The sequence below is a fragment of the Pteropus vampyrus genome, unplaced genomic scaffold, assembly GCF_000151845.1.
Source record: "Pteropus vampyrus isolate Shadow unplaced genomic scaffold, Pvam_2.0 Scaffold2, whole genome shotgun sequence".
Taxonomy (NCBI): domain Eukaryota; kingdom Metazoa; phylum Chordata; class Mammalia; order Chiroptera; family Pteropodidae; genus Pteropus; species Pteropus vampyrus.
Window position 1 is genome coordinate 26,405,810 of NW_011888783.1, and position 13,908 is coordinate 26,419,717.

The 13,908-nt window shown below is 35.4% G+C and overlaps 1 long non-coding RNA gene across 1 annotated transcript; it reads right to left on the reverse strand.

Annotated features, from left to right (window-relative positions):
* Nucleotides 1-11,812: 11,812 nt before the first annotated feature.
* On the reverse strand, nt 11,813-13,013 carry LOC111737703. Its single transcript, XR_002779532.1, has 2 exons — nt 12,881-13,013; nt 11,813-11,952 (listed from the first exon to the last, which is right to left on the reverse strand). It is a non-coding gene; the product is annotated as an uncharacterized LOC111737703 (long non-coding RNA).
* Between the last annotated feature and the right edge of the window lie 895 nt (nt 13,014-13,908).

Here is a 13,908-nt window from a genome sequence, read left to right on the forward strand (position 1 = left end):
TATCCACTATAAAAGAGAAGTAGAAGAGAAGTCACAGAGCAAATACCTCCTAAAATATTTCAGAAAATATCTCAAGTCTGAACTATGCAGTAAACTACTAAAAATTAGGAAATTACTCAGACTGAGTAACTTAGGGAAATCCTGGCTATTCTAATAGTTGGTAGTAAATAAGTCAATTACTATTACTCATGATGGCTGCTGGATGTGAGCAGTTTTTAAAAAATAAAAACCTGAAACCAAACAACCACTCCGTGTTGCTGAAGTCTCCAAGCAGATATCAGATAATTACAGAGAGATACACTGCATCCCCTCACCCAGAGTTTCTCTACCTCAGCATTATTGGCAGCCAAATAATTCTTTTTTGTGGGAGATGTCCTGTGTATTGCAGGATGCTTTAGCAGCATCCCTGGTCTCTACCCACTGGATGCCAGTAGCACCTCCTCCCCTAACCCCAAGAGTGAAAACCAAAAATGTCTTTATAATTGTCAAATATCTCCTGGGGGGCAAAATCACCCCCAGATGAGAACCATGACCAGAAGAAACTTTTGACTCACCACATCAGGCCCTGGAACCTACCTATGTACACACTCTCTATTATCTAATGTGTCTTTAACCAAATCCATTCCAATTCTTTTTAGGGGTATTGCTTTCTGAAATTCTTAGCTGTTATGATATAAGATAACCCCAGACATGTATTTTTTTTTCAGTATATTCAGATACAAGTCTATTTAACCAGTACATTGTGTTATTTCCAATATTTCATAATTATAAGTAATATAATTTATGTATTTCTTAATTCAACAGAAACTTTTTGAAGGTCTACTCTTTCAAGCAACTGTAATAGGCATTGGTGGATAAGGCAAACAAATGTGAACTTTGCCTTCATTCAGCTTACATGTTAGTAAGAAATGAAATATGTAAATAAATAAAGTGATTATAGATTCTAAATAGATACATATTTAAAATGATTCAGCTAATGATAAATGCCATGAAGGAAATAAAAGGATGAGTAGAGGCTTAAAGGATGAGAATGAGCCAGCTATCTGAAGAGTGAAGGGAAAAGCAAATACAAAGACCCAGGGGACTGAAAGGGTTTGGGGTGCTCGAGGAACAGAAGAGAGGACAGTGTGATTGAAGTACAGAGAGCAAGAGGTCAGTGAGTAATAAGAGATGTATCATGAAAGAAAGGAACTGGAAAAGGCAAGGCCTCGTAGGCCATCATAGGGAAGAGTCTAGATTTTAAACTAAAAACAATGGGAAACCATTTAAGTTCTCAAGGAAGGGAGTGGCATAATTTGGTTTACCATTTCAAAAATTATTCTGGCTAGCAAGTGAACTATGAAAAAGGAAGAATAGATTTAGAGAAACCAGCTAAGGGCCAATTTAAATCACCTAATTGAGATTTAATGACTCTAATGATGGCAGTGGAGATAAAGAGAAGTGAACAGGTCCAAGTACAACAATCATCTTGGTGAAGGATTGAATGGATGATAAAGAAAAGGGGATATGTAATGGGTTACTCTTAGATCCAAGTCCCAAACAATGGAGAGAATGATGATGCCATTTACTGAGATGGGGATGACTGGGCAAAAATGAGTTTGATCAAGCTGGGTATGAAGAATTCAACTTTGAGTATATTGAATCTTCTATGCCTATTAGATAGCCAAGTAGAAATCTCAAGTTATATGTTGGATATATAAACCTAGAGCTTAGAGGAGAGATGAGGATTATAGAAATAAAATTGGGAGCATCTAGATGGCACTTAAAGCCATAGACTAAAAGAGATCATATGGAGAAAGCGATTAGAAGGAAAAGATGAAGGCACAGGGCAGAGGTGTGCCTTCATCCCTTCCGCATTTAGAAGGGTAGAAGAGGAGGCAGAACCAGTGATGAGAACCAAGAAGAAATGCCAGACAGATTGGGGAAACTAAAGGAATGTGGTGCCATGAAAGCTGGGAAATGACGATGTGCTAATAGAAGGGAATAACCAATGGGATGATAAACATCTCTGTGCCTTTGTTCAAGTTTTTTAGTAATTTCCTAAACATGAAATTGCTTAATCGAAAGCTATAGATGTATAAAAATTATAATAGCTATTGCCAAGTTTTCTTCCATAAAGCTTGAACTATGTGAAGGTAAGATAATGACTTTTTTAAGTTAACTTTTTATTGAAGTTTAACATAATACAAAATGTAAATAATTCATAAATGTACAGTACTGAATTTTCACGAAGTGAACATGCCTACATATCCAGCACCTAGATGAAGAAACAACATTACTAACTCTTCCGAAGTCCTTCTCATGCTCTCTCTGTCACCATGCCCATCAAAGTAACCACTATCTTGACTTCTAACATCATAATTAGCCTTGCCACTTTTTGAGCTTTATATGAATGATGTAATACAGCATGTAACTCTTTTTGCGGCTGCCTTTGTTAAACATTATGTTTGTGATAGTCTCCATATCGTTGCACATAGTGATAATTTAACTATTCTTTTGTCTTTATATGACTCAATTTATTTGTCCACACAAATGTTGATGGACAGTCCATTGTTTTCAGATTTACACTATTACAAACAGTGCTGATAAAAATATTCTTGTATATCTATTTTGGTTAACATATATACAAATTCTCTTGGACATATATATCCAGGTGTAAAAATTGCTGATAATAGGATATGCTTTTGTCCAAATTTATTAGATACTACTAAATTATGTGTCTACCAACAGTTTATAAGAGTTCCAGTTATGCTTCTTTGTTTTAACACTTGATAATATCAGTTTTTTAAATTTTAGCCATTCTAGTAGGTCTGAAGTTGTTTCTCATTGTGGTTGGGCTTTTGGGGGTTTTGTTGTTGTTGTTATTGTTGTTGTTGTTTGGGGTGTTTTTTTTTTGCATTTCCTTGATGACTAATGAAGTTAAATATCTTTAATGTATTTATTGGCCATTTGTATATTCTCTTTTGAGAAGTGCCTGTGCAAGTTTCTTGCTCATTTTTCTTTTGGGTCAGATTATTGTTTTTTCTTATCAATTTATTAGGGTTGTTTAGTATATAAGCTCTTAATAAGTTTTATATATTTAAAAAAATCTTCTCCCACTCTATTCTTTGCCTTTTCACTATCTTAATGATGTCTTTTGGTGAAAAGGAATTTGTAATTTTAATACCATCTAAAATTTTAAATTATTCCTTTATTGTTAGTGCTTTCTGTATCCTATTTAAAAATTATTTCCCTTATGTTTTCTTCAGGAGTTTTACAATTTCGAGCCTTGTGTTTACATAAGTCTTTGATCCATTTCGAGCTGATTTTTGTGTGTCTATTTTTGCGTTTAGAATGATATAGGGTTCAAGGTAAACATTTTCTTTACAGATAGCCAGTTGACCTAATGTCATTCATCAAAAAGACCATCCTTTTCCCTCTGCAATGCAGTGTCCTTTTTGTTCTGAATCAGGCAATCATATATAAAGTGACATAAATGTGTAGTTCTGTTTCTGGAAACTCTATTCTGTTCTGTGGACTATTTATTTATTCTTGCCGCAGAACCATACTGTCTTAATTTTGATAGCTTCACAATAAGTCTTGATATCTGGCAGTGAAAGGCTTCCAGGTTTGTTCTTTTTCAAGAATGTCTTGGTAATTATTGGCTCTTCGTATTTCATATAAATTTTAGAGTCAGATTGTCATTTACATACACACACACCTACTTTGAAATTTTTATTGTGAGTGCATTGAGATCAATTTGAGGGGAAATTGACATAAAGTCTTCTAATCTATGAACATGGAGTAATGAATATGATAAAATTTTTATATTCAATAAAGATTTCAGTCAAGAGAAGATTTTGTGAGAAAACGGTATGTGCTGACTCCGATCTTTCAGTTTTGTTTTGTTTTGTTTTGTTTTGATTTTAAGTGAAAAGGAATGTTTCCCAAGGCTTAAATGCCCTTGCAAAAATATCAATCGAGGTAACTCATAAAGGATTGGCCTTTAATAAACCAGAAAAAGTTGGAAAATTTCTCCAAAATACGTTCAGAAGAATCAGTCTGTAGCTCTTTTTTATGCCAATAGCTAGCCAGCAAGAAGTAGCATATGAACATTTTTCAGGAAAGAAGGACTTTTTTTTTCTCTTTTTTTTACCTATGTGCTCTTTCCTGCCTTCCAACTTAATACATGGCTATGCAGGCCCAGTTGTTCCTTATCATCATGTCCATGCATTCAGTATTCCGTAGAAAGCTTTGTGTTTTTCCAGGTAATATTCTTTATTAATAATTAACAAAAATGTTTCTTATGAATCATTTTACTCTTTTAAAATGTTTCACTGACTAATAAAGTCAGCTTCTATAAAACAATTAAGTTTAAACATAATTTTTGTGTTCTGTAAATGTTCTGGAAACATGTTCTCTGTGTATATGCAGTACTCAGTGGATCATTTAACCATCAAATGTCATGCTGAATATGCATTCCCATTTCATATACAAGAAGAGGCTTATAGAATTTATTATAATTTCAGTTTATAATTTTTTCCTATTGAATCTCGTATGTCTACCTTGAAATGCACCAATGGTAAAAGTGATTAATATAAAAATGTTGCTCATTGATTAAATATCTAAAACGATTATGTATAAACCCTATTGTTTATAATTAGATACCATCAGCACCTTCATATCTTATTCAAAAATCAGTTCTTAGTATGTTTCCATTCTAGACCCAATCTGATCTAGATAATTTACTTCAGCTACCTCAGGATAAATTCTGAAAAGGACTAAACATTTTCCATTTCTTAATCTCAGTCCTTCCAGTTTTTTTCCCAGATTCTCTGGATGTGCTCTACATTCCTACTTCTTGGCTAACTCTCAAGATTTCTAACAAGATAAGAATAGTAATCCCAGAATTTTTGTACAAAACTTCATGCTTCCAAGATTTCCTAGGCCGATATAAAGCTTTTCTCCACAGGGTTCACAAAACTCAGTACAAATCTAATTATCTTTCACACCATAGCCATAAGGGGAAGAGTGAAATGAAGTTCAGACCTAAAGAGAACAAAACAAAACAATAACAACAAAACATAACCCTCAATACAAGTATGTCCCCTAAGGTTAAAAACAAAAGCTTTTAAGTCATGTTGTAATTAATCATTCATATTATTGTGTAGCCTAAAAAATATTTGTAGTTCATATACATTACAAAGCTAAATACTACCAAAGAGCATACAGAACTGACTTTAAGAAGCCATTTTTGTTTAGAGAAACACATGTCCTATTTTCAAAAATTTTTAGCTAGAGCCAACTAATTGGCTAAATAAATTTTTATCATATAATTAAAAAAAGAAAGTGTAATTTATTTATTCTCACAAATACAGTCTTGGAGGCAGACAGATTTAACATCTCAAGATCTTCTAATGCTCAGGAGTGGTTCTAAATCATGTCTGCTCTAGTGTGTCCAAGGCCATTATCAACATCTGTCAAGGTGCCTCATGAATTTTCAGTTGTGAGTTTGGGGTTATTTTCCATTTGACAATGTAAGCTGAGATGCCGTGTGCAGCTGTTTGATTCAAGATCATCAGGTGGCCATGTGCTGTCAGGATCTGTGAACACTGGTTTCCACGAGAACCAGACCTTGTCCAGCATGTCCTACGCCACCATTTTTTTCTCTGCCACAAAGGAACTATTTTTCTAATAAAAGTGTAATGCATATTTCACATGTTATCCTTGAAAACTGTCTGCTCTTGGAGAAAGGGAAATGTTTTCACTCTTCTGAAAATTAAAAAATCTTATGATCATCGTTCAAAAGTCCAGAAGCAGAAACTACTCTTATTATTTATTTAGTAGTAACAAAACTTAGTGTTTGAAATACAATTCAAAGCATTAATCACCTATCTACTGGCTAAAAGCAACAAGCAGTAAAAGCAGTGAAAGTAGGAAATTCTCTGTCAGAAGCCATTTGGTTCAGAAAAAATTTATTGAATATAAAATAAAATTTTTCTTAATAACCTTCTCCAATGCCCTACTCTTACACTTTCATTTGGTAATTTTTAAGAACTTTAGTTAGCATATTTTAAACAAAGATTCAGGAAATATAAAGGCGTGAAGATAGAAGATAGAACTTATAGAAAAATATCCTTCAACTTTGAGACGATTAAGCCATGGATGTTGAGTTGAAAGGACCACGAATCTTCATTCTCATTCTCCTTTTTCCAAAAATGGAGAAACTGAGCAGTATTAAGTGGCTAGCTCTACATCATGCTGTTATTCATTAGTATAATCAGAAAAGTACAGATCTGCTTTATACATGCTTGTCTACGTGATGCTAGGTGTTCCTGAACTACTGCCCATGGCAGCACTGAAGTTCTCTTACTCAGTACCACCGTCATGGTGCCAAGTACAATTGTCTCTCCATTATGCAGAATAATGTTCTGCTATCCATATAAATAGTGTTCTCCATAAGTCAGAAATAATGAGTTCTTCTAACTCACTTACATTTGTGTTCTAAATATTTGTTTTAAGTAGCTTATTGTTTTCTTTGAGGAAATGAGTTCCCCTACTCTCTCCTATCTTGAGTCATAAACATGCCCATTCAAGAATGCTCCTTTCTCTTTTTACCAAACAATGTTCTGTCTTATTTAATGCTCTGCTTAAGACTTGTCAATGACATAAAACCTCTGTGGGTTAATTATTCCTCACTCTTAACTTCTTCTCACTCCAGTACTTCATACCTCTACCCTTCCTTTCTGTCTGCCTCTTAAAATGTGTCCTTCCCTTAATGCCATTTAAAATTATTATTTCATATGTTCATTATATAGGATTTCTTTTAGCTACAACTAATTAAAAGTCAAAACAACAGTGACTTAAACCATAAGGACATCTACTGTAGCAGAAGTCTAGAGGTAAGACTGCCTGGAAGACAGCAAATCAAATCAAACCCAAAGCTGTTTTATGGTTTCTATGATGGCAGAAACCAATCTGATTACTGTCAGTCTGGGCTGAGTTAGTAATTGAAAACACCTAGCTAAAGTGGAAGACACGTGGGCAGAAGAAACCAGGGGGCAGATCATGTCAGAATTGGGGATGACACATACCAATCTATTAAGCTATTAAAGGACTTTGCAACAACTAGGTCCCACAGAAATAACTGGCAACAAATTCATTTTCTGTGAAAATAAGATGGAGTACTGGAGAAAAAGTGCTGTGATTTTAATGAGTAACTCTTATTCATTCATCACACAGTAAATTACTATCTGCTATCTTATAGCGAATCCAGCCTTAGGAACTCAGGACATTGATGATTAAAGACTATCCTTGTCCTCCAGTTTATACTCTGGCTGGGAAGGCAGATATACAAATAATTACAAGTTCATGTGATAATTTTTCCAATGAATATTATATTAAATACCATGAAAACCACAACAGATAGCAACGAATTCTGCCTATCAGGGAAGGCACCACCGAGGGGGTAAATTTTAAGCAGAGGAACAGAGGAGTGCCAAAGACCAGAACACATCAGAAACGTAAGTATGGTGGCATGAAAAAACAACATTTTCAGTGAATAATGAGAAGGTTTATGTAGCTGCAATGTCTTAAGCACAGGGATAAGTTTGGAGGTGGGAAGTTGAATCTAAATTACATGGTTCCATTAATCTATGTTTGAGGATTTTCAAGGTCAGAGTAGAAGGTGATCAAGGATTTAAGACAATAGATGAGGATTCAAATGAGCATAATCAACTGACCAACAATGGGTATAGATATGGGGGAATGTAACATCAAATCAGGGGAGACTCAGACAGCAGGTGTTGATAGATTGAAAGTATAGGTTTGGAACAGTTAAGTTGGGGAGAAGTGGTTCTGCACATCTGTTCAAAGAACAGAATTCTGAAGTCTAAGACCTCAAATTTGGAACCGGACCAAGGAATAAAAGCAAGTCCAAGACTTTAAGTACCAAAGTAACTGGACTATAAGAACTCTTATATGAGCCAAAGGCAGTAGAAGGGTTGACTACATGGACTTTGAAATGACTCTCTTAAGTTGGGTTCCCTTTGAAGTAGATCCTGAGACAAGGATTTAAGTGCAAGAAGTTTATTTGGGAGGTGATCTCAGGAAGTACTGATAGGAAAATGAGAAAATGGCAGAGGAAAATGAAGGAAGCCAATATTAGTGTGCATTATTGATCAGGTTACTGTTCAAAAAAATGGAGCTACTCTGAAATGGAGCTGGGCTGCCAGGCCAGAAGAGCTGCCTTGCACATCTTATGCCCCAAATCTTTGAAATGTTAAAACAGGGCAAAATAACTTTAGGTCTAGGCCTAAGGCAATATTGTATTGGCAAGAACTGTGCAAAGATAACAAGAAAGCAATTATTATGACTACTGGACTGATGACTACGAAACTAAAAATGTAAAACATTGTTTAGAATTAGTATCACTATTTTATGTTACTTGCATCAATAGAAATGTCTTTCTTCTATTGATATAATTGTTCCCCTTTCCCTTTTCATAAATACCCAGTGCCTTTGTCCCCTAATCAGAACACTAATTTGGGCTCCTGCCTGAATCAGTGCATCCCGAACAGCTACTCTTACTGACCTCAAACAAACGCTTTTTTGCCTCTCATTTCGAAAGGCCTTTTTATTTATAAGTTATCATTACTATTATGAGCAACTGGGGCTGAATCCTACTGGGTAATTCTAGGAGACAGTATAGAGCACTTGTCACAGTGAACCACACTCCCTCTAGTGGTAAGAAAGCTGGGGTATTTCTTTCCCAAACTTTCTATTGTCATTGAAGGCGGTTCCTGACAGCTGTAACTTCCTGGCACTTCAGGCTCTAGAAGACAGTCACAGGTGTTTGTAGGAAGCATTACTAGTGGTTATTAGAGCAGTGAGTGCCAAGGGATAGAGCTGTGGCACTGACAGCATATGTTACGCTGACCCAAAATCATCTTAGGAGTTAAACTAGAGACAAACTTTATGAGCTGGGACCAGAACCCTCAGTGGAGTTGGGTCAGTAATACAAGGCTAGGAGATGAAGTAAGTAAGAGGCTGGAAAGAAATTTCAACTACAAATCACAAATTTACACACTGCTGGCAAATATGAAAAATGTTTGGTGAGAAAGATGGAGTCCCCACTAAAAATTTCACTCAGAAAATTCAGGGTATTCTGAAAATTGAAGGTAGGACCCATACTTCTGGCTGGCATGCTTTTATAATAGTGTGTCAAGAAGTAAGTCATAGGCCACCATTGCTTTACTGTCAACTGATGTTAACAAGTCAATAGAGTTGCTCTTCTCAGAGCTACCAAGAACTGACTGGAACAAGATGGCTTGAGGAACGCCATCTTCTCTGCTGAAGCACATCTTCCCAAACCTAGTTCCAACTGATTCCTCTCCTGTCTTGAGACTCAAGGACACCACAGAGGCGCCACTTGTGTAACTATGTCTTATATGTCTATCAGACTCTTGTTGAATTAAGAAGACTCCACAGCTTACTTATGGTTGTATCTGTCTTTAAGGAACTGATGTTTGCTTTGGTGAAGAAATTTTCGAGATGACAACGCTACACCTCTGTATTTTAATCTTTCTTGTAATGACTGTTACTCATTATTTTCTTATCATTTGCAGTTTTGAGCCATCAATTCCAGATCATACCTGTTAGTGGTCTAGTAGAGCATTTTGACAATTCCCAAGCTACAAAAGTGTTATGTTTTGGACTATATATAAATTGAACTACTTATAAATTGGTTTTTCAAATATCAACCCAACATAAGTCTGTTTTTGAAATACTGTGTTTTTTGTACCAAAATACTACCAAATTTATCTACCAAAAATTCCAAAGCTAAAGATCACAATCGTTCCTTCATATCTTAATGTCACAATATGTGTATATATGCCTATTACTTAAATATGGTTTATTATTTAATCAAAATTTAAAGTATAATATCACATACTTTATCTCCTACTGTATTGATGGATGTCAGTGGATGTATCTTTATCACTTATTTCAAAACCCTTCTACAACAGCAAAATTCAACATTTTAAAAAAATATGTCTTTGTTTTTGCATCCCAGGAAGATTTCATTGAATTTTCCTTTATGTTAAGGACACATGCATTTAAAATACAAAGCTTAGTTAGTAAAAGAAAGCAGAAGAGATTGTACTATTCTACATTCTCACTACATGTAATTAATGAAAGTTTCTGCATCTGACCAACTCCTGTTATTTCTCAAAGATACCTACATAACTTCATACATTTGTAGCGCAAGTGTTACACAGTCACACATAACTACATATGTTTGTAGTTTGAGAATTACATTCTAATTATAAAATGTGTATAATCTCTTGTCCTATATCAAGTCTTTGACTACATAACAATGATACTTGTTTCACTTTCTATATTTTCTATTTATTTACTGGGCGGTGGATACAGGTGCTTCTTATAAGCTGCTTAGCAACCTAAACATTAAAAATGTTTGCTTTAGAAGAAATCTAACACACAATGTAAATATATGTATGACTTATTGTTAAAATGTTCAGCTGAAACTTACCAGATTTCATTAATCAATGCCAACATAAAAAATTAATTAATTAATTAAAAAATAAAATAATCACTTTTATGACAGTTAAAAAAATAATGTTTGCTTTAGGAAGTGAAATAAAGGAGAGAATACTTAAGCTAGAAAACTAAAATTCTAAATTGATCGAAAGCCCAGTCACCACTTCCAAAAGACAAATCACAAATCAAATTCTTAACCGAATTTTATGATAAACATTCTTAAATACCAATAGCACTTTCTTACCTATCAACGTCATCCCCTGAGAGCTTGTAGCCCTTGCATGGGATTCTACTTCAGGAATAAAGTTGTCCCTTTAATTCACCTACCAGTCATAGTAATAAATATGTGGTATATCCTTAACTAAATCTTTAATGAAAACTCTTTAAAATAGCTAGTGAGAAGCATTTGAGATCTTGCTCCTTGGCATATGTCTTCATTTGACTCAAATAAACTCCTATAAAAATTCAAAACAAAGTAAAGCAAAACAAAACAAAACAATAGCTGGTGAGAATATATGGAATTGCAACCCCGTGCAGGTGGGCAACTAGATTGCATCATTAGGAGATACAGAGCATAGCTTTGTTCTGAAATCATGCTCAAGTTTCTTGAAACTCACAGCTCTCTTATATCAGGCCACAGGAAAAGTCTGTTAGTAGCCTTATAGCTCCCCCAAGGCCGCTGTGTAGCTGAACAGCACTTCAGAAAAATATACTCTTTCTATCTCCTAGATTCTTTTTTGACCTTTGACTTCTAGGAGCTGAGAATTACTTGCACTTATTCATTTATTGTTAATCCTTAATAACCAAATAGTAGCCATATAACATATATACCTAAAATGCCAGCAATAAAAATTAGTTAGTCATATGCAATGAGGTGCCCCATTTCCCCTATTTTTAGAAGTGAAGAACGAAGTCTTACAGTACATTTAAGGAGGATCTTGGAGTAGGCAGCATCATTTCCATTCTTGCATTCACCAAAAGCCACCCTTGAATTAATGCAACTTCTCAATCTCAACATAATTGGCTTTTGAGGCCAGATAATTCTTTGCTGTGGGGGTTGTCCTGTGCATATAGGATGTTTGGCGGCATTTCTAGTCTCTACCTTCTAGGTAGCAGTAGTTCCCCCAAATCCTGACAATCAAAACTTTCTGTAGACACTGCCAAATGTCTCCCAGGGGCCAAAATCTCCCCTGGTTGAGAGTTACTGGCTAATGGAAAGGTGGAAGGAAGCTATTCTTTTCATATAAGTAATAAAACTCACACCGACTGCAGAAAATAAATTCATGCAGCAGAAAACAGGTTGGCCTTTTTATTAGCTGTCCTAAACACCCTCAGGCCATGTTCTAGATTGCTGCTTGGATGTTGACAGTGAAGTCCATCTTCTCAGTAAAAGAAACTAAAGGAGAAAAAGAGCCACTGAAATAAAAAAATGATATAGGGATGCATAAATGTCAAGTGTGGGTATATTATAAATACATTAGCTAACAATCTATAATACTTTCAAAACATGTTTAAAATTTTTTAAGTAAATGTCTTGTTTTAAGTCCTTACTTGTTTAAAATAAAAATGATTCTTTAGTTTTGTTTTTCTAAATAAAGATAGAAATCCATCAACCACAGACTTGTTCTAATGAAGTAATTCACTTTTTTTCAAACAAGGAAATAAGCACTGGGTTTTTCATTCTACTGAATAGTTACTACAAACTCAAGTGCGGTGCCAGTTAAGGTCATTTCAATGTGAATAGAAATGGAGGAATTCTGCTGTGGATGCTTAAAACAGTATAATTCTGCAATGGACATTTAAAATGGTATTTTTTCCACAGTCATTTCCCACCCGTTTCTTTCTGTCCCCCAACCTTACCCCCTATATTCAAACATATGCTCAGTACTTACAGGAAGGAAGGAAAGCTACCCAGGAGGTATAAAATGAGCATGATTCAAATGTTTTGTCAGCTGGAGTCCTAGCCAGCAACCAATTTTCACAAACTCTTGTACGTTATTCAAATTATCATAATATTATTCAAATAATCATAACACAGCATTGGGTCTTTGACCTATTAATTATCCTTTCATCCATTCCTTCCCTGCTGCCGAGTTAATTAGTCAGATGGTGGGGTCTCTGCTTTATGTACATTATCTCAACCACAGAAAGCCACAAAGTCGTGTCAAGAACTGCAGTTAGAGTCATCCTTTTCTATCCTAATAATCACATATGCAAATTATTTTTTAATCTTTTTCTTCTTGTTAATAGCCTTACTATTCAGAAGAGAGCAGAGTTCCCTTCACCCCTTTTCCACTGCATGTATTATTTTTTTAAGAAGAAATGAGTGGAGTCAGTCACTCACCAAACCAAACTGCACTCTTGCCTTAGTTTTCCCTCTCCTTGAATAGAGGAAACCACTTCTTAGACATGTGGCAGTCTCTTTATCCTGTTCTTTGTGCCCCAAAGCCATGATTGAGTGTTCTTGATTGACGCTGGCAGTGGGATACAGTCCTGTCTTCTGCTACACCAACACCACCAGGCTCATTATTCAGAAATCTAATCTCTAGCAATTCACAGAGTAGCTTCCTGAAATTCCTTTCTCAGGTACCAGTAGAGCTCACCCTATGACATCAGTTTCAGTAAGTAAACATCAAGCCACATATTTTATGTCAGAAATTTCATATCAGAAATGCCATGAGGGTGCTAAATTTCTTAAATATACCTCTAAACAAATGGAATGGATTTTCTGTCAAAAGTTTTATTTTCTAAGAGAAAGAGTCCCTTTCAGATAGGTAAGGAGATTATACTAATGAATGCAAGATTGAAATTAGCACAGTTTTATTTTCCATTCTATCAGTGAAAGTTGAGTCAGGCAAAGAGAACCTACTGTAGATATTTCAAATAGAGGAAATTTAATATAGCGAATGGATTACACAATGATGGAAGAATTAAGAAGCTAAATAAGGAATGGGGCAACCCAGAGATTTGCAATAGCAGAAAGCCACAAGCATCCCCAGAGAGGAGGAAGTGGTACTAGAATCCAAAAGCCAACCTCCAGCCGAAGCTAAAACCATGGAGGGGACTGCCCAGGGGAGCTGGGACTATAAACTTCAGAATGACACACCATGAGGTGGAAATAGAAAGGGAGAGCTACTGTGGCTGCTTCCTTCTTCCTGTTGTCTAATCTCTCACCAGGCCTCGACTGATGGGAGTTAGCTAGAAGCCAGATGCCAGGAAGCCTGGAAAACATTTGCAGGGAAAGATTGGGGTATCAGTCTGGGAATTGTATCTGTCTTCTCTTTCCTGATAGTTGAGTAAATGCAGAGCTAATTAACATCAGTTAAATGACATATCCATGAGGCCCATGTATAGGTGCACGCAGGATTAAGC